Source organism: Trichosurus vulpecula, chromosome 2 (assembly GCF_011100635.1).
Source record: "Trichosurus vulpecula isolate mTriVul1 chromosome 2, mTriVul1.pri, whole genome shotgun sequence".
NCBI classification, from domain to species: Eukaryota; Metazoa; Chordata; class Mammalia; order Diprotodontia; family Phalangeridae; genus Trichosurus; species Trichosurus vulpecula.
Genome location: NC_050574.1, coordinates 421,307,090 through 421,332,785, shown reverse-complemented (window position 1 = coordinate 421,332,785; position 25,696 = coordinate 421,307,090). Strand labels below are relative to the sequence as shown.

The 25,696-nt window shown below is 41.2% G+C and overlaps 1 pseudogene; it reads left to right on the top strand.

Moving 5' to 3' along the window:
• The first annotated feature begins 12,419 nt into the window (after positions 1–12,419).
• On the top strand, positions 12,420–12,992 carry LOC118839745 (annotated as a pseudogene).
• Positions 12,993–25,696: the final 12,704 nt, after the last annotated feature.

Sequence of the window (25,696 nt, the reverse complement as noted above, 5' to 3'; positions counted from 1 at the left end):
AAGAGAAGGCAGGTGAGGGGGGAATGAGTGAACCTTGCTCTCATCACATTTGACCTGAGGAGGGAATACCATGCATACTCAATTGGGTATCTTACCCCACAGGAAAGAAGAAGGAAGAAGATAAAAAAGGAGGGGCTGATAGAAGGGAGGGCAGATGGGGGTGGAGGCAGTCAAAAACAAACACTTTCGAAAGGGGACAGGGTTAAGGGAGAAAATTGAAAAAAGGGGCACAGTATAGGATGGAATGAAATATAGTTAGCCTGTCACAACATGAGAATTGTGGAAGTATTTTAAATAATGATACAGGTGTGATCTGTGTTGAATTGCTTGCCTTTCTAGGGAGGGTGGGTGGGAAGGAAAGAGGTGAGAGAATTTGAAACTCAAAGTTTTAAAAGCAGATGCTTAAGAAAATTTAAAACAAAATTTTTTTTTTGCATGCAGCTGGGAAACAAGATATATAGGGAATGGGGCATAGAAATCTATCCTGCCCTACAAGAAAGTGAGGGGAAAGGGGATGTTGGGGAATGGAGTGAAAGAGGGACCGGCTGACTGGGGAATGAGGCAATCTGAATATATGCCATCTTGGAATGGGGGGGGAGTGTAGAAATGGGGAGAAAATTTGTAACTCAAAATCTTGTGGAAATTAATGTTGAAAACTAAAATATTAAATAAAAGATATACATAAAAATAAATAAAAACAAGAAAATCAAAATAAGTACATTAACTTATTAAAAATAAAAAATAAATAGTCGTCAACTTGACTTACTGGCTAGGAGTTCACTGAAGACATTGGCGTATCAGCTTTTTCTTCCTATTTATAGCTACCACCACTCCCTCCTGAGAATGGAGCAGGATAGCATGTTGGTGCAGTGCATAGAGCACTGAGCCTAGAAACAGGAAGACCTGAGTTCAAATCCTGTCTCAGACACTTACTAGCTGTGTGACCCTGGGTAAGACACTTAACCCTGGCTTAACTCAGTTCCCTCATCTGTAAAATGAGTTGGAGAAGAAAATGGCAAACCACTCCAGGATCTCTGCTAAGAAAATCCCAAATTGGGTCACAAAGAGTTGGACACAACTCAAACAACTGAACAACAACAAGAATTCTGGGTATCAGAGATAGGTGTGAAATTAATTCCAAGCATGAGGAACAGCACATGCAAAGCTATAGAGAGGGAAGAAAGAATGCTGAGTTCAGCAGTAAGTAGACCACTTTAGCAAGAACAAGTTGTGCATGGAAGGCAAACACGTGAAATAAAGCCAGGCCAGGTAGGCTAGAACTCGATTATGAGGGTCTTTAAATGCCAAAGGTATTTGCCATTTTTTCCTAGAGCAGGAGTTCTTAAAAACATGAGTTTCCCTAGGTGTGACATGAAATTTTAGACATCATGCTATTAGAGATAAAAAGATTATGAAAAGATTAGCGATAAAAAGATTAAAACATACATAAATTTCTTTAATACACATTTTATCTACCTAGTATATATAATATGCTAAGTACAGTGTTTGCAAAATAAATAACCCTAGACTATTACATGTACAAACTAATCTCAAAACCTGACAGACACCACACCTCAGAAAAAAGGCAGCAAGAAGGGCTGTTTTAGAGAAGGGAAACTATTACCAAACAGGCAGTTGGGAAGCTATCATCAGACAAACCTTAAACGTCCACTGTGCTTCAAAACCTTAGAGCAAAAAAAATTTGATAACCACTATCCTTAGAGGAAGTAAGTCACTTAAGTAAGCCATGGCATAATGTGCTTGGAATTGGACTTTAAGAAAATTATTTTCACAGTCTTATAAATATTAAATAAGTATATATAGAATAATTTTACACATACATACCTATTTGTGCCTGATGGTAGCGATCTCTAGGGCAGGGAAGGGGGAGGAAAGAAAAAGGAGAAATTTACACAACTTTATCATATATTTAAATGGATTAGCGAGTTGTACATAGTAGATTTGCGGTTTCATCTTTCTTATTATACTGTTATAGAAATGCTTGTTTTACTCTATAAATTTAAGTATATATTGGGAAGATGAAAGATTGGAAGGTAGAAGTATAATAAAAAGACTATTGTGTTGTCCTGAAAAGAAGCAGTAAGTTCCTGATATAGAGCAACAGCCTTTTGAGTACAAAGGGAGAGATGATGGCAAAATACAGGCTATGAGGGTAGAAGGTTTAAGACTTGAGAATTGCATTGGATATTGGGTTAGGAGGATGAAGGAGCAGAAGAGGTCTGAGGTTACAAACCTAGGTGATTAGAAGGGTGCCCTCAATAGGAATAGTAAAGTTTTAAAGATATTTATCTTTAAAAATGGGTGGGAAAGAGAAAGAATTAATGAGTTCGATTTTGGACCAGTCAAAATTTTGAGATGCTTTGAGGACATTTCCACAGAAGCTGACAGTATTACCAAGAGAAGATGAAGTCCAGAGAGAAGACAAGTCAAAGCAATGGGGCCAAGGACAGTCTTTTTTTTAAGCTTTAGTTTTCAACATTCACCTCCATGAGTTTTAAACTTTCTCCCCCTCCCTCAAGATGGCATGCAATCTGATACAAACTTTACGTATGCATTCCTATTAAACATATTTTAACATTAGTCATGTTGTGTACAAAAATTAGAACAAATAGGAGGAACCATGAGAAAGAAAAACAAAACAAAGCAAAAAGAAAATCGTCTGCTTTGCTCTTCATTCAGACTCCGTTAATTCTTTCTCTGGATGTGGATGGCATTTTTCATCATGAGTCTTTTGCAATTGTTTTAGGCCCTCGCGTCGCTGAGAAGAGCCAAATCTATCCAAGTTAGTCATCACCCACTGTGGATGCTATTGTGTACAATGTTCTCCTGTTTCTGCTTACCTCACTCAGCATCAACTCATATAAGTCTTTCCAGGTTTTTCTGAAGTCTGCCTGCTCATCATTTCTTATAACACAATAATATTCCATTGCGTTCGTATACCACAACTTGTTCAGCCATTCCCTAATTGATGGGCATCCTCTCAATTTCCCGTTCTTGGTCCCCACAAAATGAGCTGCTATAAATATTTTTGTACATGTGCGTCTTTTTCCAACTTTTATGATCTCTTTGGGATGCAGCCCTAGAAACAGTATTGCTGAGTCAAAGGGTATGCACATTTTATAGTCCTTTGGGCATAGTTCCAAATCGTTCTCCAGACTGGTTGTTTAAGTTCATAGCTCCACCACCAATGAATTAGTGTTCCAAGCCAAGGACAGTCTTAAGGGACTTCCATAGTTAGGGTTACAGTAGAGATGAAGATTCAGCAGAGAAAAGAGGTAGAAGCAGGAGAGATCAGTATCATGCTCCTCCCCAAAAGGGAGAGAATATACAGGAATAGAGGTCATTTAACAATGTCAGATACTGTGGAGAGATTAAGAAGAATGAGGATTGGGGAGAAAAAGGCTATTGAAATTCACAATTAAGCATTGTTGGTAACCTTGCAGAGAGTAGTTGCAGTTGATAGATGAGGTCACAAGTGAGACTGCAAGGGGTTGAGAAGTAACCAAAAGAAGTGGAGATAAGTAAAAAGTTTTGTTTAAGTACAAATTGTTTTGTTTTGTCTATTCTAGAAACAGGTATGAAGAAAAGAGGACATAGAGAGTGATAGAAAAGAGGACATAGAGAGTGATTGCTTGAGGGAATGGTATGGCCAAATGAAGATTTTTTTTAAAGGATGGAGGGGTATATTTGCAGGTGACAAAGGAGCAGATGGTATATAGAGAGTAAAGATCATAGAGAGAGAAGCAAGGATCAAAGGGGTAGGATAATGGAGAAGATAAGCTTAAAGGTAGAAGTAGAAGCGTTGACATCGGCAAGGACACTGGGCTCCTTTCTGTAAAAAATGAATTGAGGTCAGGGACAATGCCTTATCCTCTTTCTCTTTTCTCATTGTGCCTAGCACCTTGCCTCCAAAACTGGAGGGACTCAATAAATGTCTGTTAGTTACTGACTGATAACCTTACGAATAAAGAATAGTTTTAAACTGACCTCCTCAATGAGAAAGGCGTAAGAGACTGACTGGTGCTGAGTAAAGTGATTTATTACCAGTGTATGTTACTCCCAGTTCAGCTCTGCACTGTGAACAATAGAAAAGAAATGGGTAGATATGAAGTCCTTCTTCTCAGCAATATCCCTGTTTATTTTAATTATATTGGTACTATCATCTGAGTATGGGAAAGATAATGCTATGCTTATTAACTTTATGCACACAGTGATATTGGGACTATTTTGTGGGATTTCAATAACTAAATTTTAACTACTGAGAGCTTTATTTTTGGTAGAAAGACAATAGAAGAAATAGAACATTCTCTAAGACAAAGGTCTAGCTCATGTTACCCTTATGTTTATTTCAGGTATTAAATGGACTTTGTATTATTCTTTGTAGTCCTCAAATTATACTGAGATATCACTGTTCACTACTACTTAATTGTTAATAGGTTTTCACATACACATACAATGATTTTTAACTGTCACTGTTTCTAAAAGTTATCAAATGTCTGTTTTTAGTTTAAAATTTTCTTATTCTAATCTTCTTAGATATAAATATAATCACTTCTTTCAAAGTAATCCAGTTCTAAGAAATTACTTTTTAAAAGTATTAAATTGTTCACATTTTTTAAAAAAAATATGCACGTAATTTAATGTAACTTTATATGTGTGTACATATATATATATATGTAGCAGATTATATGAGTTATTTATGAACACCTCAAGCAGCATGATATAGTGGATAAGGGGCCAGTCTTCTAGTCAGGAAGACCTGTATCCACGTTGTACTAGTAACACATACTAGATGTGCTATCATGGGCAAATTGCTAAGTCTCTTTAGCACATAGCACAGTGCCTGGTACATAGGAGGCCCTCAGTGAGCATTTGTTGACTATTAGACTGACTCAGTAAGCCCAACTCTCTAAGATTAGACTATGTAAGTTACTGGAGACTTGCCAATATGCATTGGAGGCATAATTTCCTTACCAGGAGTTCTCTACCCATTGAAATCACAGGTTTAATTAATGCACTGTTGGTGGAGTTGTGAACTGATCTAACCATGATGGAGAGCAATTTGGAACTATGCCCAAAGAGCAAATCAAATTGTGCATACCCTTTGATCCAGCAATAGTGCTACTAGATCTGTAGCCCAAAGATATCACAAAAGGGAAAAAGAACATATATGTACAAAAATATTTCTAGTAGCTCCTTTTGTGGTGGCAAAGAATTGGAAATTGAGGGGTTGCCCAGCAACTAGGGGACAGCTGAACAAGTTGTATAAGAATGTCACAGAATACTATTGTGCTATAAGAAATGACGAGCAGGCAGATTTCAGAATAACCGGGAAAGGCTTACATGAACTAATGCAAAGTGAAGTAAGCAGAACTAGAACACCGTACAAAGTAAAAGCAGTATTGTGTGATGATCAGCTGTGAATGACTTAGCTCTTCTTAGCAACACAGTGGCCCAAGACAAGTCCAAAAGACTCGTGATGGAAAATGCTATCCATATCCGGAGGAAGAACTGATGGGAGTCTGAATGCAGATCAAAGCATACTATTTTCACTTCATTTTTTTCGTGGTTCTTTTGGCCTGTTTCTTGTTTCACAAGATGACTAATATGGAAATGTGTTTTACATGATTACACATAATAACCTATTATCAAATTGCTGACTGTCTTAGGAAGGGGATGCTAAGAGAGGGAAGGGGGAAATTTGGAACTCAAAATTTTAAAAAAAATGTTAAAAACTGTCTTTACTTGTAACTAGGAAAAAAATACTATTAAAACATCACAAGTCTAAATGCCATCCTCTCCCTCCCCCTTCCAAATATGCATCTAATATCGTATCTGTCTGTAAGTTATAGGAAGCTAGAGATCATGTGCTTGCTAAATGCTCTTATCTTCCCCAGTGGATAGCAGAGTGGACTACACACAGTAGACATTACTAAATGCTGAAACTCTTGGCATGTGAAATAAAACAGTTTCACTTCCATGTAAGAAATAATTAACTCTTTGAATAAGCAATATCACTTCTAGTCGTATATTTCAAAGACATTTCAGAAATATTTATAGCAACTCTTTTATAGTAGAAAAAACTAGATAAATGGGGGATGCCCATCAATTGGGGAATGACTAAACAAATGGTGGTACATGAATGTGATAGAATACTATTATGCTGTAAAAAATGATGAATGGGACAGTTTCAGTGCAAACTAGGGAGACCTATATGAACTGAAGCAGAGTAAAGTGAGCAGAACCAGAAGAACAGCTTACGCGATAGCAACAACACTATTAAAGTAAAACTGAATGACTTAAAAATTCTGATCAACACAGTGACCAACCATGATTCTAAAAAAGCTGATGATGAAGCATGCTACCCACCTCTCACCAGTGAGGTGATAGACTAATTATGCAAAAGAGGAACGGATTTTTTGGACATGGTCAATATGAGAATTTGTTTTGCTTGCCTAAGCCTATTTGATACACCACTTTTCTTTTTCTCTTTTTTAAACCAATGGCAATAAAGGAGTGAGCAGCCCCAAAAGAAACTTATCTTTTTTTTGTTTCATAATGGACAAAATTTTAATTAAAAAGGAAAACAAATGAAATTCGCCTCCCAGGGAAGTTTGGGAAGACATAGGAAATGACATAAAGGGAAAATAAGCAGAACCAGAAAACAATATATACAATGACGATAACAACGTAAATGGAAAGATGAGCAACAAAAAAATCAAAACTGAATATTCCAAAATTATAAATGACCAGGCTTGGACTCCAAAAAAACCCAAAACAAAACATAAGAATGCACTTCAATCTCTTTTTTTTAAAAGGTAGAAGACTATGGATGTGGCAGACTACATTTTTTGGTAGAATTTGCTTTATATGTTGGTTAGTTTTACTGAACTTTTCTTGGAACACTTGTACTTTGTTAAAATTGACAAGTCTTTGGGTAGAGCAGGGATATGTTGGGAGATGAAACAAAATATATCAATAAAATATAAATAGTATAATATATCAATATATCAAAAAAATCAATAAATAAATAGTAATTAATTTTCACCAAACTGAATTAAATCAAATCTCAACCATTCCAGCATGAGAACAAGATTACATGGCATGTAGATCTGTAGGCTTTTTTTTTAACCCCAAGCTGACACATAAATCCCTTGTATAACTTCAAAGGTAACCACCGACAGCGTACTTTCTTAGGTGTATTTTGGCATATATACAGTGAGTGTATTGCAGTTAATACTTTTCCTTGATACTATCTATGAAGTTAGGGAGCAGTGACTATAGCGTCTTGCACATAAGTACTCATCATTATTTGTTGAATGATTCAAGAGTTCAGTGAGAAAATCCCTAGTATCCCCTTGAAGACCTCAGTTGCACCCAAGGGTACAGTAACATCCCACTTGCAAATTAGTGATCAGAGATATTTACACTGGAGTCATAGCTTTCCCCCAAAAAAGGGCAGTTTTTTTCCAGTAAACAAATGTTAGTTAATGTGTAGGATGTGACTTTCTCAGAGTTGAATAAAAATAATGTGGCAACAAGAGTAGTGTAGAATCTGTCACTTGCGCTTTTAACTTACAAGCCTTAGAGAAATACTGCATTACCACTTACTTTATATGGAGAAACCAAAGTGACTGGAAAAGGTAACATAATAAGGAGAATAAAATGCTTATGGATAGCCAGGTCCTTTCCAAAGCTCAAAAGACACTGTTTGTTATACTTCATCCAAATATAAAACAAATTATCTGTCTCCAACATAGACTATTTAGACTGAAAACAGGCCAAATGGAAGCAGCTGTCACTAGATTAAAAACTCATTTTTCTCAGCCAACTAAGAAGATGAAAAAAGAAACATTTTATAAACATATTTCTTCAGCTCGAGCAGATTTTTATTATACTGTGTTTCTACTGCATGTAAAAATAAAAACAGCTTCTCTGGCATGACCATTTGCCAGAAATTTAATTTCAGATAAACAGATGGAACTAAACTAAAAATATTAGTGCTACAGCGAAAACATGGTAAAAAAAAAAGACAGAGGCAGGTTGACTGCTCAGGCTGGGCTTCACAAGAAAGGTTACCAATATGAAAATTAAAGAAGAAAGGTAGAGAGGAATGGGGAGGAGGGGTGGTAGTAGAGGAGTTAGGAAGCCTTTATTCAAAGAGTTACTGATTCTTAGTTGTCAACTCCCTACTAATATGCATACATAACATGCAACATAGAGAGCTTTAGGTCTGGTCAAAGGACCTGGGTTCAAATTACAGTTGTCACTTACTACCTTGGATAACCTTGGACAAATTATCAGTCCTCTAGGATTCAATTTCTCCAATTGTAAAGTGCAGGTATTGTACTAGCTTCTGAAGGCTTCTGAAGCAACCAACTTATGTTATAAACTACCAGGCAGCTGGTCAACTACTGGCCAACTCACAACCTTATCTAAGGGATAATAATCCCTCGATGTGGTTACTTCAAACCAGTGGTGGGATTCAAATGAATCGACAACTGGTTCTCCATGGAAAGAAGCCTAGGCACCACCCCTGCCGCTGAAGTGGTGGGCGCAGGCCTCGTCTCTGCTAATGGGTTCACGGAACTAAACCTAAAATTAGGTACTGTTTCTACCGAACTGGTGCAAACCGGCTGAACCCCACCACTGCTTCAAACCCAAGGGAAGACTGTCAGGTGTGAAAGCCGCGACACTCTTATTTTGTTGTTTTACCCAGAGGAAATAAGACCCTGTGAACTTAGACCAGGCTGAGAAAACTCATAAAAATGATCAATAAACCATAATGACAATTTTAATTAATATGAGATGAACCTGGCACAGAGACTGTTGTCTCAGTAGAGCAAACCTACTCAGAAGCCCAAGTTGCAAATATCAGAAAGTGGCTTGAGACTTTGCTCCATTCACCTCTTAGCTTTCAAATGTTTTTGTCTGTGGCTTTAAAAATAAGTCAGCCATAGATTAGGTAGACAGAGCAGCATGAGGCTTCTGCCATGCTATAATTATAGGTAAAGATGACAGAGATGAGAAGATCATTTATGGTGATTGGAGGGTGGTGGGTGGGGTGAGCACTCTACAATCTTTGTTTATTTGGGGCATGAATCCATGATTTTATGTTTAGGTAGTATCCAGTGTACATACCTTCTCCATTATTGCAGTTGGCACCTAATCTATAATTCCAAGTCTCAGAATTGCTGTGCAACCCTTAGAGATTTAGAAATTTGCCCTTGATCACACAGCTAATATGTGTCAGAGATAAAATTTGAATTCAGACCTTTCCAACTCCAACCCATCTTGCTGACTCTCATTTATCCATTAATTTCAGAATTCATCTTTTTGCAGTTCTGCCTCTTAAAACTGGTGGGTGACAGGAAGGCTTTGTTCAAAAAGAGTTAGTAATTCTTGATTGTCATCCACCAGGCTGTTCTGCCCCAACTATGGTGAGGTTGTTTTGATTAAGGACGAATATTTTGAAAGTCTTCTGAAGCAAAGAATATCTTGTCCATTGTGTACTTTCTGCCCACCCCCTCCCCCACCTACAGCTAGACAATACTCCTTGTACCTGATAAATGTTTGTTGAGTTGAATTGAATTAAAAATCGAATTAGAAATGTAAAATTTCCATCAAGCTAGGAGAGCCCCTCTCCACTTCGGGAATACTTTGCATGTAATAATTCAATTTCATAAACATTTTCAAGTGCCTACTGTAACAAGGATGTGGCAAGCAGCTACTATGGCTGTGTTAAGACCAACAACAACCAGCACACAGAAAGGGCTGCCAACACAAGTTCTTTGATCTGCTTTTCTAAGGAAAGCGACTTTAAGAGGTTAACAATCTCAGTTTAATTAAACATCCATGTATCGTTCACTTAGTTCAGGGGGGGAAATATCAGCCCCCTGAATTTCAAGGCAAATACAAACAGAAATTACAAACATCAACAGACAGACCTTGTCTGATTCAAATCACAATTCAGTTACCAGAAAAGCACCAACATCTATCTATCTGGGTTACAAAGTGGGTGGAGGGGGGGGGTGCAGTTCAACAACTTGCCTAGCGTCTCGTCACTCACATTCTTTCAATGAGTCTACCCCCAAAACAAAATGCCAACCTCAGATCTTATATACCTGTCTCAGGGCCTTGAAAGCTTGAGGCTCACCCTTTAGAATGTGAGAAGTCACTAACACCAAATGCGTGGGAAAGCTCCAGCCACCAGCACCACATCATATACAGTTCAATGATTCTCAATTATCTTAGCGCTGAGAAACACTCCAAGGCAAAAGATCCCATCCTACGTGCCCCATTCAAACACTTATTAGCTATGATTTAACCTGTTTGCCTCAGTTTCCTTGTCTGTAAAATGGGAATGATAGCACCAGTTGTGAGGACCAAATGAGATCACTGCAAAACACTTAACACAGTGTCTGGCACATAGCATACACTACATAAATGCTAGCTATTGTGGTTGCTGTTACAATTAAAAGGTACTTCTTCCACCCCCAACAGTGCTAGAAACATGGTTAAATTTCTCGCTCTCTGGCTTTCCTTTTCCTAGATTCCTTCCATTATGCCGTAGTCTCAGACCAGTTGAATACATCACTGATTCCAGGCTTGCCTTTCAGATAAAATTCTGCGAAACTCCAGTTGACTTCCTGGACCATTTATAGAGATGTCACCTTTAACCTTACAGGTCTCATCAATTTCTTAGAATTGGAAGTTTCTCCTTCCGGCCAACCTCATCCATTTTGATTTGTTCCTTCTTTTGTGCTCAGGCCTGTGGTTTCACAGGGAAAAGGAAGTCCCGATGAACAAACTTCCTCTACCACATAAGGTCTGCCTCAGGGTATTGCATTAAACATTACGCGACCTGCCTAGGTTCTCATAGACAGTGCATGCTCCACTACTGACTTGAACTCAGGACATCCATAAAATCAGACTGGATATCTGTCCTTGTCTGTCTTGATGCTGCATGAAATGAAAAATGGTTATGTTTCCATATTAGGAGACTGGGTGATTAAGAGGAAGTACGATGCGGGGGTGGAGTTCCAAGAAGTAACCAGGGGTTTCCAAAAACCACAAGTGGAACAATGGTCAAAGACAACTTCTACAGGGTTATGCTTAATAAGGCTTATACATATTAGCTTTCACTCCTGAGAGGTGGAGTTAGATGTCATTTTTGAACATGTGATACATTAAGACGTAAGGGAAACACCAAGAGGAATAAGTCATAGGCATTCCAGGAAGTCTGTGAACTATGCTGACTCCAGCCAATGAGAGTTACCTAGGAGGGACTTGTGGCCCAAAGAGAGATATAGAGCTTGTTCTTGCTTCCATAGGGAGTATGTACTCATCTTGAGACCGTACCAGCTTCCTGCAGGACCGTAATAAAATTGTAACTGCTTCACTCATTCTGAGTCTAACTTACTGCGCCTATTGAGGCACAAGAGGTTGTTTTTGACAATGTTGAGTCTTATTAGCTTTAATTTCGAAGGACAGCATTTACTGATCCTGTCTCCAAATTTGGGGTATCTTGTAACTGGATTACAATTAGTAGGGATTTACTTCTAAAATTAAACCTAAATTGCTGTTTTTTTCAGTCTTCTAAATTTACTTTTAGTTTTCAACATTCATTTCCACAAGATTTTGAGTTACAAATTTTCTCCCCATCTCTATAATTACTATGCTTTTAGACACTTTGAAGAAAAAATCCCTTTAAAAGGAGAAAATTCATCATTTCTTTTTCAGCAATATTAAGCAAGTAGATAGGTGGTCTTCCTCCTGTGACCCATCTTCCTCAAGGCTTCCCTCAAGAAACAAAACTGGGATATAACACTTCTGCCTCTAACTTGTATCTTTAGGATACCTCTAGTTAGAAACATAAGGAGGTTGCAACCTAAACTTAATAAACTCTTGGTTGATTTATGTGCCTACAGGTCATACTGTTATGTTGACAACTAGTTGAATGCATTAATGGAGACAAAGCAAGAAAACTTGGTGATAAACCAAAAAAAGAGGGAAAAAATCTGTCTGGTAACCCAGTTAAAATTTGTATCATGGATTTTTAAGTCTTCCAATTATTAGGGAAAGTTTCACAAATTTAATTGTATTTTAATCCTCTCAATCTCAGTATCAATATTGCATATCTGAGCTGCAAAAAAGTGAAGATATCAAATAGAAATCTCAAGACTATAGGAGAACTAACTTGGTTTTGAAATATGAATTGGAATTTGCTTAACAGAATCAAGAGCACCCAGGTGGTGCAGTGGATAGAGCACTGCACTTGGATTCAAGAATACCCATCTGGGTTCAAATCCAGCCTCAGACACCTGGGCAATTTCTTAACTCTTGTTTACCTCAGTTTCCTCACCCATAAAATGAGCTGGAGACTCTGCCTTCTCACCATGGCTCACATCACCAAATCTTTCTACAACTTCAGTGCTACCAGCCTGGAAGGGGAGAAGATAGATTTCAACACTTTTGAAGGATGGGCAGTACTCATCGAGAACCTGGCCTCGCTCCGAGGCACAACCACTTGGGACTATACCCAGCTTAATTAGTTGCTGTGCCACTTCCCAAGGCGCTTTATAATACTTGCCTTCCCTTGCAACCAGTTTGGGCACCAGGAAAAGTGTCAGAATGAAGAGATCCTGAACAGTCTCAAGTACGTCCACCCTGGGGCTGGCTTCTAGCCCAACTTCATACTTGTCCGTAAGTGTGAAGTGAATTGACAGAATGAGCATCTTGTCTTTCCCTGCCTGAAGGTTAAACTCCCCTACCCTGATGATGACCCATTCTCCTTCATGACAGACCCAAAGCTCATCATGTGGAGTCCTGTGCGTTGTTCAGATGTTTCCTCGAACTTTGAGAAGTTCCTAGTGGGCCCTGAGGGTGAGCCCTTTTGCTGATATAGCCAATCTTTCCCCACCATCAATGTCGAACCAGACATCAAGTGTCTCCTCAAAGTTGCCATATAGATGAGCTGTTCAGTATACATCTCCATCTCCCCCTACTCCAGTCACAGAGTTCTCTTTTCCAGGGTCTAGCATCCCTCCCAAGGCCTGCTGGACTCAGGAGATGCCCAAGATCAGTACCATTAGTTGAACATTCTTTCTTTTCTTTTCAATCTGTTTTCTTTCAGCTCCCCAACACTCCTGTTGGTGATGAGTCACAACTCCCAAGTCAGGGTTGGTTCTTCACAGGATGATGCTATCTTCTTAAACCTTTGGAGGAGGGAGGGTGCTTGAGAGTTTGAAGGGCCTGAATTCTAGTCTATGACAATCATTTAATATCAATAAGAGCCCTAATCAACCAGATGATGATCCTGGACCTAACAGCTTCTTTGTTCTCCATGTAAACTCAGAGAATACCTCTTCTAGCAAGCCCAGTTGGGGCTGACAAGAGCATTCTTTCCGTCTACAGCCATTAAGGATGAGAACCTTAACCCCAGACACTATCTTGAATAAAGTGACTTTTTCTTATCTTGATATTTTATGGGCATATACTATGTTATGGCATGTTGATGGCAGATTAAACAGAGAAATCCTGGGTTGTAATTTCAATTGACACTTTTGTCAACTATCTTGACTTACTGTATTTACAACCTATTCAATTAAGAAAAGTCTTTTTTTGTATCAAGGTCAAACACACATGGAGATCATAAAATTGAGTGACACAGACATGCTGAGTCTGTTCTAAAAATGTATTTAAACCTTCTCATTCTTTTGTTCAGACAGTCAGATTTTGTCTGGCTTCATACATGTATGTATCCACTGGCTTTAAGGGAATAAATGAATAAGTAATGTAAAATTTCTATCATCTAGCTTGTTTGCCTCCTTTAACCAAACTTTCAGGTCAACAGTGAACTGACATAATAGGAGAAACCCTGACCTCGCCAATGCTATTACCTCAGGCACCACAGCATTCATTTTTCCTGGAGGACACAGTCAGGTTAAGTCCCCTATTCTCAGCTTCCACTGGACTCCCCCTAGTTTGGTTTAAGTCCGCAATTTCCTTTAAGCTAGCTTTGGGGGAGGGGACCAATTCGCGTTAAATTGCTTTGGATTAATTAGGTCCCCTCTGAGGATCTGATCTAGGGAAATAAACTGGCTATGGGTCAATCAAAAACTAAAATTAGACATTCAGTGGACAAGACCCCAGCTTATTACATGTCAAGCCATTACCAACCAGACAATCCTAAGTATTGCCAGCGCTGGTGTCAGTTAACTAAAGATAGCTCCAATTTATGTTGGCCACAATGAGGCTCTTTTGACCAGTCAAAGTTACTTTATCTTAAAACCAAATTAAGTTTAAAGGCCAACAAAACATCCAACCAGGAGTGGGAACATTTTCATCATTGGTTTGCTGAGATGGCTGAGCCAGGGCAAAAGGCAGAAGCCGCTTCCCTTAAGGCTCGCAAAGCTGTTTCACCCCCTCTCTCTTCACCTTCCCTCCCCGCCTCTAGTCCAGAGGAGGATAACTCTGTTCTGCCCCTGCTGTTGCTTCCCCCCACGCCCTCCCCACCTTCCCCTTCCCTTAAAGGCTCTGGTCTTGAGAAGGACAGCTATACTCCACCTACAGACCAGAGCCCTGAACCCATTCCCATTGGGGCCTATCCCTTTAAGGTAGTCAGTAAACAAAGCACCCAGATTGTAGGTATAGAGAATGAAAACGGCCAAGTCAAACCAACCGATCACGCCTGTTTCCACCACTCAGTGTAACTTCCAGCCATGGGAACAGGGTGAATTGCCGGCCATCACAAAGGACTTCCCTGATCCTCGCCAAGATCCCATAGGTTTCGCTGATCAGTTCAGGGTCATCCTCCAGTCTTACAGCCCAGGGATCCCTGACATTTGCCTCTTAGTGGTGATTTTGGTTGGGAAAGGTAAAGTCAGGAATTGGTGGGAAAAGGCGGATATAAAAGCCTCCACTGAAGAAATGCAAAAACCAGATTGGGTCGCTTGAAAAAATCAGGAAGGTCACTATCGGGAGGCTAAAGCTTTAGGTGAAGACGTACTTGAAGATATCCCAGCAGCTTTTCCCCGACTCACAGACTTTTCTAAATTGTGTCATCCAGAAGCCTGCCGAGACTGTCTTCCAATTTTACAATCGCTTAGCTGAGGTTTTTGATGCTAACTCTGGCTTAGTCCATGATCAGGAAGGAGGAGGTCAAACCCAGTTTCTCTATTTCGTTAATAACCTCCAACCTTCCCTATCACGAAATATAAAAATCACCCAGCCGGAGAGGCAGTCTAAACACGCGCAATTTATAGCTAAGCTTGCCTCTCAGCTCTCCCAGACCCTAACAATACAGGCTGAGGAGGATATAGTAGCAAAGAGGGATAATGTAGTAAGGGACCGCAAACCTGGTCATCTGTCACTATTGCAAAAGACCAGGGCACTGGGAATCAGAATGTAGAACGCTTTGTAAGCTTTCAGAAAATCAGAAAAACCAGGGGCACTCCTTCCCTCCCCGCCCCATGACCATATTGGTGCTCTGAGCAAGGGTTGCAGAATCTGATTTCTAGCTACCCCTCCCTGTCCCTTTCTCAACTAGGGTAACTGTCTGTGGTAGTACAGGGCCACCTCATTTTGGCCCTGGTTGACACCGGTGCTACCCTGTCAGTTTTGGATCCCTGCAAATTCCCCATTTCTAATAAGCCTCTCCGGGCTTTCAGGACTTTTCTTCTCTCAGTCATCCTCAGCCAGGACCACTCTCAACACACCTTCCTCCTTGTCCCCGGGGCTCCTCGTTACCTCCTTGGCCAAGATATCCTCTCCTTCCTTTCTGCTGTATTAAGTTTTACCCCAATGGGTTTTCAGCTAGATCATTGTTCCCCTACCTCAGCACCAATTAACAGCCCTATCCCTCCTTCCTCAGTCCAAGGTACTTGGGACCTGAGAAGAGCTGTCCCTGGCCAAAGTGCCTCCCCAATTATGGGCCATGGATCATACAGATATTGGATGCATTTCTACAGCCGCCCCCATGCAGGTTCAGATTGACACTTCCTGTCCTCCTCCATGTCTCAGTCAGTATCCCCTTCCCCATGCCTCTGTTGAAGGTGCTGGTTCTCTTCTCCAGACATTCCTTTCAAAGGGATTGATTGTCCCTTGTACCTCTCCATGTAACACCCCTATCTTCCCTATCAAAAAGCCTGGCAACCAAGGCTGGCTCCTCGTTCAGGACCTCCATGCTATAAATGCCGTTGTTCTACCCCACTCCTCCATAATCCCCAATCCCCATATCCTATTATCCCTCATTCCGCCATCTGCTGCTGTGTTCACTGCGGTGGATCTCTGCAGTGCTTTCTTTTCTAGCCCCGTGTACCCCTCCAGGCAATACCTTTTTGCTTTTATTTGGGAAGGACAACAATATACTGGACTGTCCTTCCTCAAGATTTCACCAAATCTCCCTCCTACGTCTGCCTTGCTGAGTTTTTAGACACCATCCCTAGTCTCGAGACAGACCAGCTCATGAATGACCATGAAGTCAACACTGCCAATCATGACTGCATTACAATCCTGGACCACCTGCTGACTCCAAGAATTGACCTCCAAGAGACATCCATCTCAGATGTTGACTTCACCATTTTCACAGACGGTTCCTGCTTACGAAACTCTGAGGGACAAATGGTAAAAGGTTACAGCATTACCGCGTAACTGAGGTATTGGAGTTGGGCCCCTTCCCCATGCTCACTCTGCACAACAGGCAGAGCTAGAAGCAGTGTCAAGGGCCTGTGAATTGGGAAGGGGGGGCAAAGATTAATATCTACACAGATAGCAGATATGCTCTTGGGGTGGCCCATGATTTTGGAATGTTGTGGAAGCAACAAGCATTTTTAACTTCCATCAGACAGCCCATAAGGAACAGTAAGCTGGTCTTTAGGTTGCTAGATTGTCTATTACTCCCCAGGAAGGTGGCCGTTATCAAAACCTCTAGGCATTCTCGTGAATCCACTCCTGAAGCAACAGGGAATCAACTAGCTGATAAAGGCGCCAAGGGGGCAGCCCTTTTGCCCCCGGTCTCTGTAATGGTTTCCTGCACCTCCCCCTCTGCATCCCTGCCTATTGATTTGGTAGCTTTAACAGAAACTCAAGCTCTGATTTCTCCAGATGCGACAATGGAAACCGTAAGGGTGCACTTGAGACTCTGAAACGGGACTTTGGAAACATGGACAATGGGTTGTTCTTCCTCACCAGCTTTACTAATCCTTACTAAGCCACCTCCATCACATGTGTCACTAGGGACTGGATAAGCTTTATGAACTCGCTTCTCAGCACTGGTGGAGATATCAAAAAAGATGGCTGAAGAAGTGGTGTCTAGATGTCAGTCTTGTCCTCTGTACAACCCCTCCCTTTATCACCCTTTGAGATCTGGCAAATTGACCTCATCCAGCTACCTCCGTGCCAAGGATATAAATTTGCCCTGTATGTTTTCTAGTTGTGTAGAGGTTTTCCATGTCAGGCAGCCACTTCAGGGGTGGTAGGAAAAGTCCTATGTGAACACATCATCTTTTATTGGGGGGGGTCGTCCCACAGGAAATTCACAGTGATCAGGGAACTCATTTTACAGGGCAAGGGCTCAGAGCCACCCTGGAGGCTTGAGGAATTCACCACCATCTACATTGTGCTTATCACCCCCAATCCTCGGGGTTGGTAGAGAGGACTAATGGCGTATGGAAAGGGCTACCAGGAAAACTAACCTCAGATTCCCAGGCACCATGGATCAAGGTGCTGTCCTTGCCCTCTGGTCTGGACCTGTGGGGAAGACCAAACTTTCCCACTATGAGATTGTCACCAGAAGACCAATGCCCCTCACCCCATCTGATCTCTCTCTGCTGGCTTCTCATTGTCTTCAAGAATATTGTGTTAAACTTAAGTCAACAAATTCATCAGGTTCAGGACCCTGTCTTTCAGTCTCATTCTCTAGGTCCACTACTTGAGGCCAGTTCTCTCATCTCTCCTGGAGACCGGATATATTGGAAGCGCCACCAGCCTAGAACTGCGGTGGAAAGGACCCTTCCAAGCACTACTCACAACCTCTACTGCTGCCAAGCTCCAAGGAATAGACTCCCAGATACATCTGTCACATCTAAAGACCACCTCTGCTCCGGAGTGGACATCTGAGCCAATAGGAGACTTTGCCCTCCAGTTAAGAAGGGGCCCAAAAAATATGACATCAGATGTAGACAGCTTTCCCAAGAGTCTGGACCAGGCCTCTGAGAAGCAAGGCTCCCTCCCCATCCGAATCCCCTTACATACCCAAAACTAGTTACTTTACTTTACTTAGTTTTTCTGTACTTTGCTATGTCCCTTGCTCTCCCCACCTTGATTCCTCATGCAGGTTACTACATTTGCTGGTTTATAATTGCCTTACAATGGCTTCCCACCTCTGGGGATGTCCAACCACAGGAAAAAAGCAACCTCCTCCATCTCCACATTGACCCCACGCAGAAGCTGGGCCAGGAGGCAGTCACACTATTTAACCTGTCCAGTTGTTGGTTGTGCATTGACCCTCTACGACCTACTTCAGTACAACCTATCTCTGCTTCTGACTGGGGGTCTGTAGAGTTGATAGCTCAAGCTCACCCTACTAATGGCTTAAGATTTCTGAAAAAGAAACCTCTGAAAGGCCAATGGTAATTCATAAAATGAAGCAGGCTATGTCTGACCGAGAATTCAACCTTCTCCTCAGTGCCCAGTTTCATAAAGTATTTGGGAAATACCCGAATCCATTACATTTGGATACTTCTCAGGGCCCTGTATTTTCAAAGGCATCCTGGGCTTTCACAGCTCCTTCTGCTTTTTTTGCTACTTACCTAATCACTCCTCAGGAACTCCTGTAGGGAACGTTGACCTAGCGTGGTGTAACTACACTATCTGGATTCACCCGGATGGGCTATCTTCAACTAAGAAAAACAAGTCAAGTTCCATCTATGCATCCTTACCCACACCTTGGATCCTAGGAATCAATGCGACCCAAGGTAACATTGGTTCCTGGTACTGCTCAGGAAAGCCCGCTGGAGTTAGTGCCAATAAATGCGGTAGTGACTAGTTCCTTATCAATGCCACTTTCTCTCCTGGGTCCTGCCTAAAGCTCTGGTCTGATAGAACAGGGAATGAAACAATTTACTGGGACCACTATCAGGGGTACTTATGGACAGAAAATGGGTATGGCCCTGTCTCTGATGGGATGACCAACAATCCTTGCCTAAATTCTTCCATGGGCCTACTTCTTTCTCTGTCCCGGCTTCTGTACAATAATACTCCCTCAATCCAAGGCAAGGGCTACTATGCTTATAAGGGATCCAGGGTTACTGTCAACCACTTCCCAGGATCCCTTATCTTTTCACTTACTCTACCATCGTCCCTGGGAATGTTTTTCCTACGTGGCAAATCCTTTTCTCAAACCCTTCCCACCATCATCCAGGCCGTGCCTGACCTCTGGTACATTCCAGGTACAACCCCAATACCTGTAACACTTCAAGACCTGGTTGTTGCCGAACCCAGCTCTCCTGCCAGGCCTCTCCGCTTCTGGTGTGTGATCCCAATCCTGCCCCTCATAGTGGGAGGCAGCATCTTGGCGGCTACAGGGGTAGGAGCCGCAGGGTCTACTACTGCAAATAACATTTACAAAGATCTGTCCCGAGAGATGGCTGACATGAATGATCAGACAGCCACAGCGGTAAGGAATATACAGAGTGAACTTGGCTCTCTGGCCGCAATGGTCCTGCAAAACCGGAGAACACTCAATGCACTCCTTGCAGCCTGCCGAGGGAGGGGGGGGTGTCTGTGTCTTCCTTGAAGAATGCTGTTTTTATGTTAGCAAATCTCAACAGATACAGGATAGCATAAATGATTTTCACGCTCAAGCCACCCACCTAAGGGAAACAGTTGCAGCAACCCAATGGTATGATATGTTTAGTTCCCTTTCCCCCAGGGTTGGTAGTTTACTCAGATCCCTCCTCCTTTCTGCGGCTGGGGTGCTTTCCTTCTTTACTCATCCTACCAGGAGTTCGGCTAGGGCTGACTTTGGCCCATAAATGTTCTACTACTTGAGCAAATAGAATAAAGGTGTCTATGGTTATTTTCCCTCGGTCTTCAGGGCCCACCCCACACAAGGAGATTAGCTCATCTCCCTGGTCAACAAAGGAAGGATTTTTAGAACTAACTTTTCAATTCCCTGAAGAGTGATTTTTTTAATCTTTATTTTTTTCCTTCGTTTTCCCTTTTTCTTCTCTCGTATCTTCCTTGGTTTTAAAGGCGAAGCTTTCAGCTTACCTTTGACAAAAAGGAAGAAATGACAATTTAGTAATCCCAATAAGAGCCAGAGCCTGAACTAATCAACCAGAGGAAGAGCCTGGACCTAACAGCTTCTTTGTTCTCTGAGTAATGTCAACAAGCCCAGATGGGGCTGACTTAAGAGCATTCTTTCCTCTGTCTATGACCATTAAGGATGAGAACCTTAACCCCAGACACTATCTTGAACGTGACTTTTTCTTATCTTGATACTTCATGGACATACACTATTGTTATGGCATGTTGATGGTAGATTAAACACAGAGATCCTGGGTTGTAATTTCAATTGACACTTTGTCAACTACCTTGACTTATTACATTTACAACCTATTCAATTAAGCAAAGTCCTTTTTTCGTATCAAGGTCAAACATACATAGATATTATAAAATTGAGTGACACAAACAAGCTGAATGAGGATATAATTTGTGAAGACTTCACAGGGTAAGAATATAGTGGCTACTCTTTTCTCATATTTCTGGAATGGGGAATGTCTGAGGGAATAGGAGAGGCCTGGAATTTAACCTTGCAGTGACTTACCTACTTCTGGAAAGTCAGGGCCTGAAGCTGTAGGTGCCCCTCCCTTCCCCCTCTCTTTGTGCTAGCACAAGAATTTTACCAAATAGAGAGATAATAGACTTCCTGTGAGCTGTTTGTTTTCTGCTCCAGGAAGGTCCCCCTCTCCTTCCTCATTCCTTCTCTTTAGCCTTATCATTGCCACATTAGTAGCCAAATAAGGAAAGTATGTATGGATTGGCTCTGTATTTTCACGCCTGGATTGTAAGCCCGCCTTCCAGCCAAAGTTGAGAAGGGATAGAGGTGGGTGGGAATCTTTGCATTAAGAGTATATCTATTGCTGCACTTCCTTTGTACTTTGCCTCCATTCACTAGTTCATCCTAGTGGAGGCTACACCCAAATCTCACAAGGTTTGTAAAATAAATTTACTTTGCTTCTGCCTAAAGATGCCTCTGCAATTATTTCATTTTTCCATCCCTTACAAGAGTCTGTTCTAAAAATGCATTTAAGCCTTCTCATTCTTTTGTTCATACAGTCAGATTTTCTCTGGCTTCATACATGTATGTATCCACTGGCTTTAAGGAAATAAATGAATGAGTAATATAAAATTTCTGTCACCTAGCTTGTTTATCTCCTTTAACCAAACTTTCAGGTCGACATCTATGTGAATCCCATAAAGGACAGGTGTGAAAAAAAAAGAAATGGAGAAGGAAATAGAAAACCTCTTTAGTATCTTTGCCAAGAAAATCCCAAATATATCATTGCCACCCAAAATATGTCTTTGGTGGTACAGTGGATGGAGCATATGACCTGGAGTTAAGAGAGAGCTTGATCAAATTCTGCCTCTAACACTTAGCTAGCTAATTCTGTGATCTACAGTCTGGTCATCCCATTTCATTATAAACTACCTTTTACCATAAAAGCACTGATCACAAAACAAACACCAACTAGCAGGCCAATCTATCATTGCCTGACTCAAGATAAATGATGACAAAAGGATAATTTCTTATGTGGTATACCAGCTCATAGATGGTTTTACTTCCAGGCAGACAACTTTCTTAAGACTGTCCTTTATTTGGAAGCCTTTGTCAGTAACACAAACAGTAGAATTACTTTGATTAGGCCTTTGGTTCTAGAAAGGAAAAAAAAACTTCCCCTGACTTCAAACAAATACATGACTAACGAGATAAAATCTGAGATTCCGTATCATAATCTCTGTGTTATCTTTTGAGTTGTCTAGTCATAATATTCAATAAGTAGTTGCGAAGAGATGGTCTTTTGTTTGGCACAGTTCCTCAGAAAGTCTGGCATGCTACATCTTAAGCCCAGGGGTAGTCCTGACTTTCTGAGGCCCACAAGGTCATAATCTGTTCCACCTCTAGTACTCCCTGACCTAAGGCAGGAAGGAATAAGACTAAAGAAAGGCAGAATAAAAGGCAGGGCAGGTATTCATGGGCTCTCTGTTGGTTTGGTAGGGGAAAGCAAGCCCCTGCTGCTAGCTCTCTCTCTCATCCCATCTAGAGTCTTTTAAAAAAATACACTAATTTGACATTTTATTTTTCCCCATTACCCTGTAAGAACAATTAACATTCATTCCTTTAGAATTATGAATTCAAAATTCTTTTCCTCCCTTCTGACATGGTTTAGACTCTGGGAACCCCCTGGAACTCCACCCTGAATCTTCCCACTTGATCTGGCTTTTCATGCCCAAATAGCCTAGTCTAGCTACCTCTGGATTGCCTTCTGGCTGTTTCCCACCCTTGATCCTGATCAAAGTAACTATACTCTAGCTCTGTTGCCCTAGCTCTCTTACTGTCTGTTATCTCCAGGTAGCCTCCAGCCATTTCCCACCCTGGAGTCTGACCTCACCCCAGTCTGCTCTAAACCCTCCTCTAGTCATCCCAGACTACTCAAGACCACCCCTCAATCCTGCCACAATCTTGCTGTATATGTCTCATCTTGCCTCCACGAAAGCACTCAGATTCAATCTAGCTCAGTAGATTGAATCTGGCCTGCTTGTGGAGAAACTAAGAATTAGGAGGAGCAGAAACTGAGGACTTGGGACCCGTGAGTGATCATCCTACATGAGGGTCCTAGCATTGGGGGAAAGCACAAGTATGGTTTGGCTTGCTGCCATGTTATTTTTCTGTAACCACCTAGTTACAATTTATGAGGTGGGCTTATTGGTTCTGGAAGGTTTTTGCCACGATATCGAGCTGGGGGCATTCGTCATTGGGTCTGGTCCTTTGGAGCTTTAATAAATGCTTAAATTCTTCTTCCTTCTATTTAGAGAATTCCTTATATGCTGCAATTCTGAACTATTCAGGCTTTCTTGGTTTTCTTTGAAGTCATGAATTTTGCCTTAATGATATATCTGGCAACGAGGACAGGATTGCAAGGTATAAGATCTCTATTTAGAAGCAGAAGGACTTCAGAGCAAGAGATGAATATCCCAGGGTGGGAGAATGCATTTTATTCCTCCCTAGCAAAGGAATGATCTAAAGGAACTGGACTTTGTGAAAACTGGGAACCAAGGCTACAGAGAGGAGACCCTAGGGATTTGGAAAGACGCTTACAAGAGGTTAGAATTGAATCAGGGGCATCCACAATCTAGGCAAAGCTGGATTGGTGTTAGCCTACCGGCTAGTATATGAAAGATTGATATTAAGTGAAAGAAATAGGGATACTCCTACACTACGACAAGATGGTGAATCTCAGACAGCAGGAGAACAAGTTGTTGCTCAAGAGTCTACTGACTCAAATGAGAATTTTTCTGTTAATGTGGCTAGGAGCAACAGGAATAAAGTGCATTTCAACCCAGCCCAGGTGGAGCCTGCCCATGGTGACAAGGGAAGGAAGTAGAGAGAAAATGAGACAACATCAGGGGCTGAGGCACTAAATGTTACTAGGGTTCAGGATGTCCCTTGCATAGAGAATGAAAGATGGTCGTCCCATACATCGAAGGAGGATGGAAACCCAAGATGATAATTCAGTTACAAGGGAAGTTCTGGAAGATTTTTCACAGCAAGAGGTCACAGACATTTTGAGTAGATTCACTCCAAGACTGGGATAATCATTAATATCTTGGATGGTAAGAATCAGTGATCAAGGGGCCAGTGGAATATGAGTAGATAGGGTGAACTGTATGAGATTCATAGATATCAACCAGGATCCTTTAGTTCAGCAAGCTTTTAGGAATTATCAGCAAGATGATGATGACAGCATGACTAATCTGTTAGCTTTAGTAGATGAGGGATGTAATAAAAAATATCCTGTTGATTCTATGTGGCCCACTGGGAATAAACCTTGGTATTCACTTAAGAGATTGTATCATGAAACTAGAGGAGGTAATGAAGACTGCTATCATGACAGGGACCATAGACACGTATTACGAGGATCCCTTGGGATTCTCTCATAGGAATTTAATAGTTAAGACAGCTCCTCCTGCTTACAAACAACTAATTTTGACTCTGCTACCTAGGGAAATTGGGAGCCATCTTTCAGTGGTGATACATAAGATTTCACAGTTAGGGGACTGGAGAAGAGAGAGATCTCCTTAAGAGAAGAGAGTGAATAGCCAGCAGATTCGGCACCAAAAGAGAGTGACAAGAAAGAAAATGTTCACTGCTCTATGGAGAGCAGGAGTAGACTGTGAAATGATAGATGGCATTCCAACCAATTAACTGTACAGAATGTACCAAAATAAAGGACTTGATAACTGACAAAATAGAGAAATAAGAACTGCTCCTGCAGACGCTACAGACCCTGAACCCTCACACCCAAGTGGGTCACATGTTTGGGGAGATAGGAAATAGGCTGAGCCCCAGTCCAGATTAAGGAAATACACAGGCTGGATTGCTGACCCCACATTAACTTGACCATATATTGGAAAAATGGGTCAAGTACGGTAACTAGGGCATTAATAGACACTGGAGAAGAGGCCACCCTTATCTATGGAAAACCGGACAAGTTCAGCCATGAAACTCCTATTACCATCACAGGATTAGAAGGGGCTGAAATACCAGCCAGACAGGTTAAATTGATGATGAAAACTGGACAGTTGCCCAAGAAAAAATATACTGTGGCTATTGTGCTGATTCCTGAATACATCATTGGAATAGATGTATTGAAGGGTATGACCTAGAATTTACCTTAAGGGAAATACGAATTTGCTGTGAGGAAAATAGTTGTTAATGCAGTTTTAGTGGGGAAGATAAAGATGGACCCAATCACTTTGCCTGAACCTTCTGAAGTAATTACTTTGAGGCAATGTTGTGTGCCAGGTTGGCAAGATTAAATTGCCAGTACTATAAAAGAATATATTGAAGCAGGTGTTAGTCCCTACAACCACTCAATGGAGCAACCTTGTCTGGCCAATTCAAAAGTAAGTTGGAACGTGGAGGATGACAGTAGATTATAGACAGTTGAGCAAAATGACTCCTGCCCTGTATGCTGCTGTTCCAGACACTGTTACTTTAATAGACAGAATGAAGAAATATGAAGGGACTTCATGATTTGGCCAATGCCTTCTTTAAGATCCCAGCAATGGGACCAGTTTGCTTTTACTTGGCAAGGCTGACAGTATACATTTACATGCCTGCCACAAGGATATCTTCTTAGCCCAACTATTTCCCACAGGATTGTAGCTGAGCATTTAGATGAATTAAAGTTACCTGGTATACAGCTTACCCACTACATAGATGACATCACGATATACGGAGAAAATGTAAAAGAAGTGGAAGAGTCTGACACTATTAACTGACCATATGAAAAGCAAAGGATGGCAAATTAACCCTGCAAAGGTTCAAGGGCCAGCTCAAACTGTAAAATTTTGAGGGATACAGTAGAATAAAGGACTGCAAGAAATT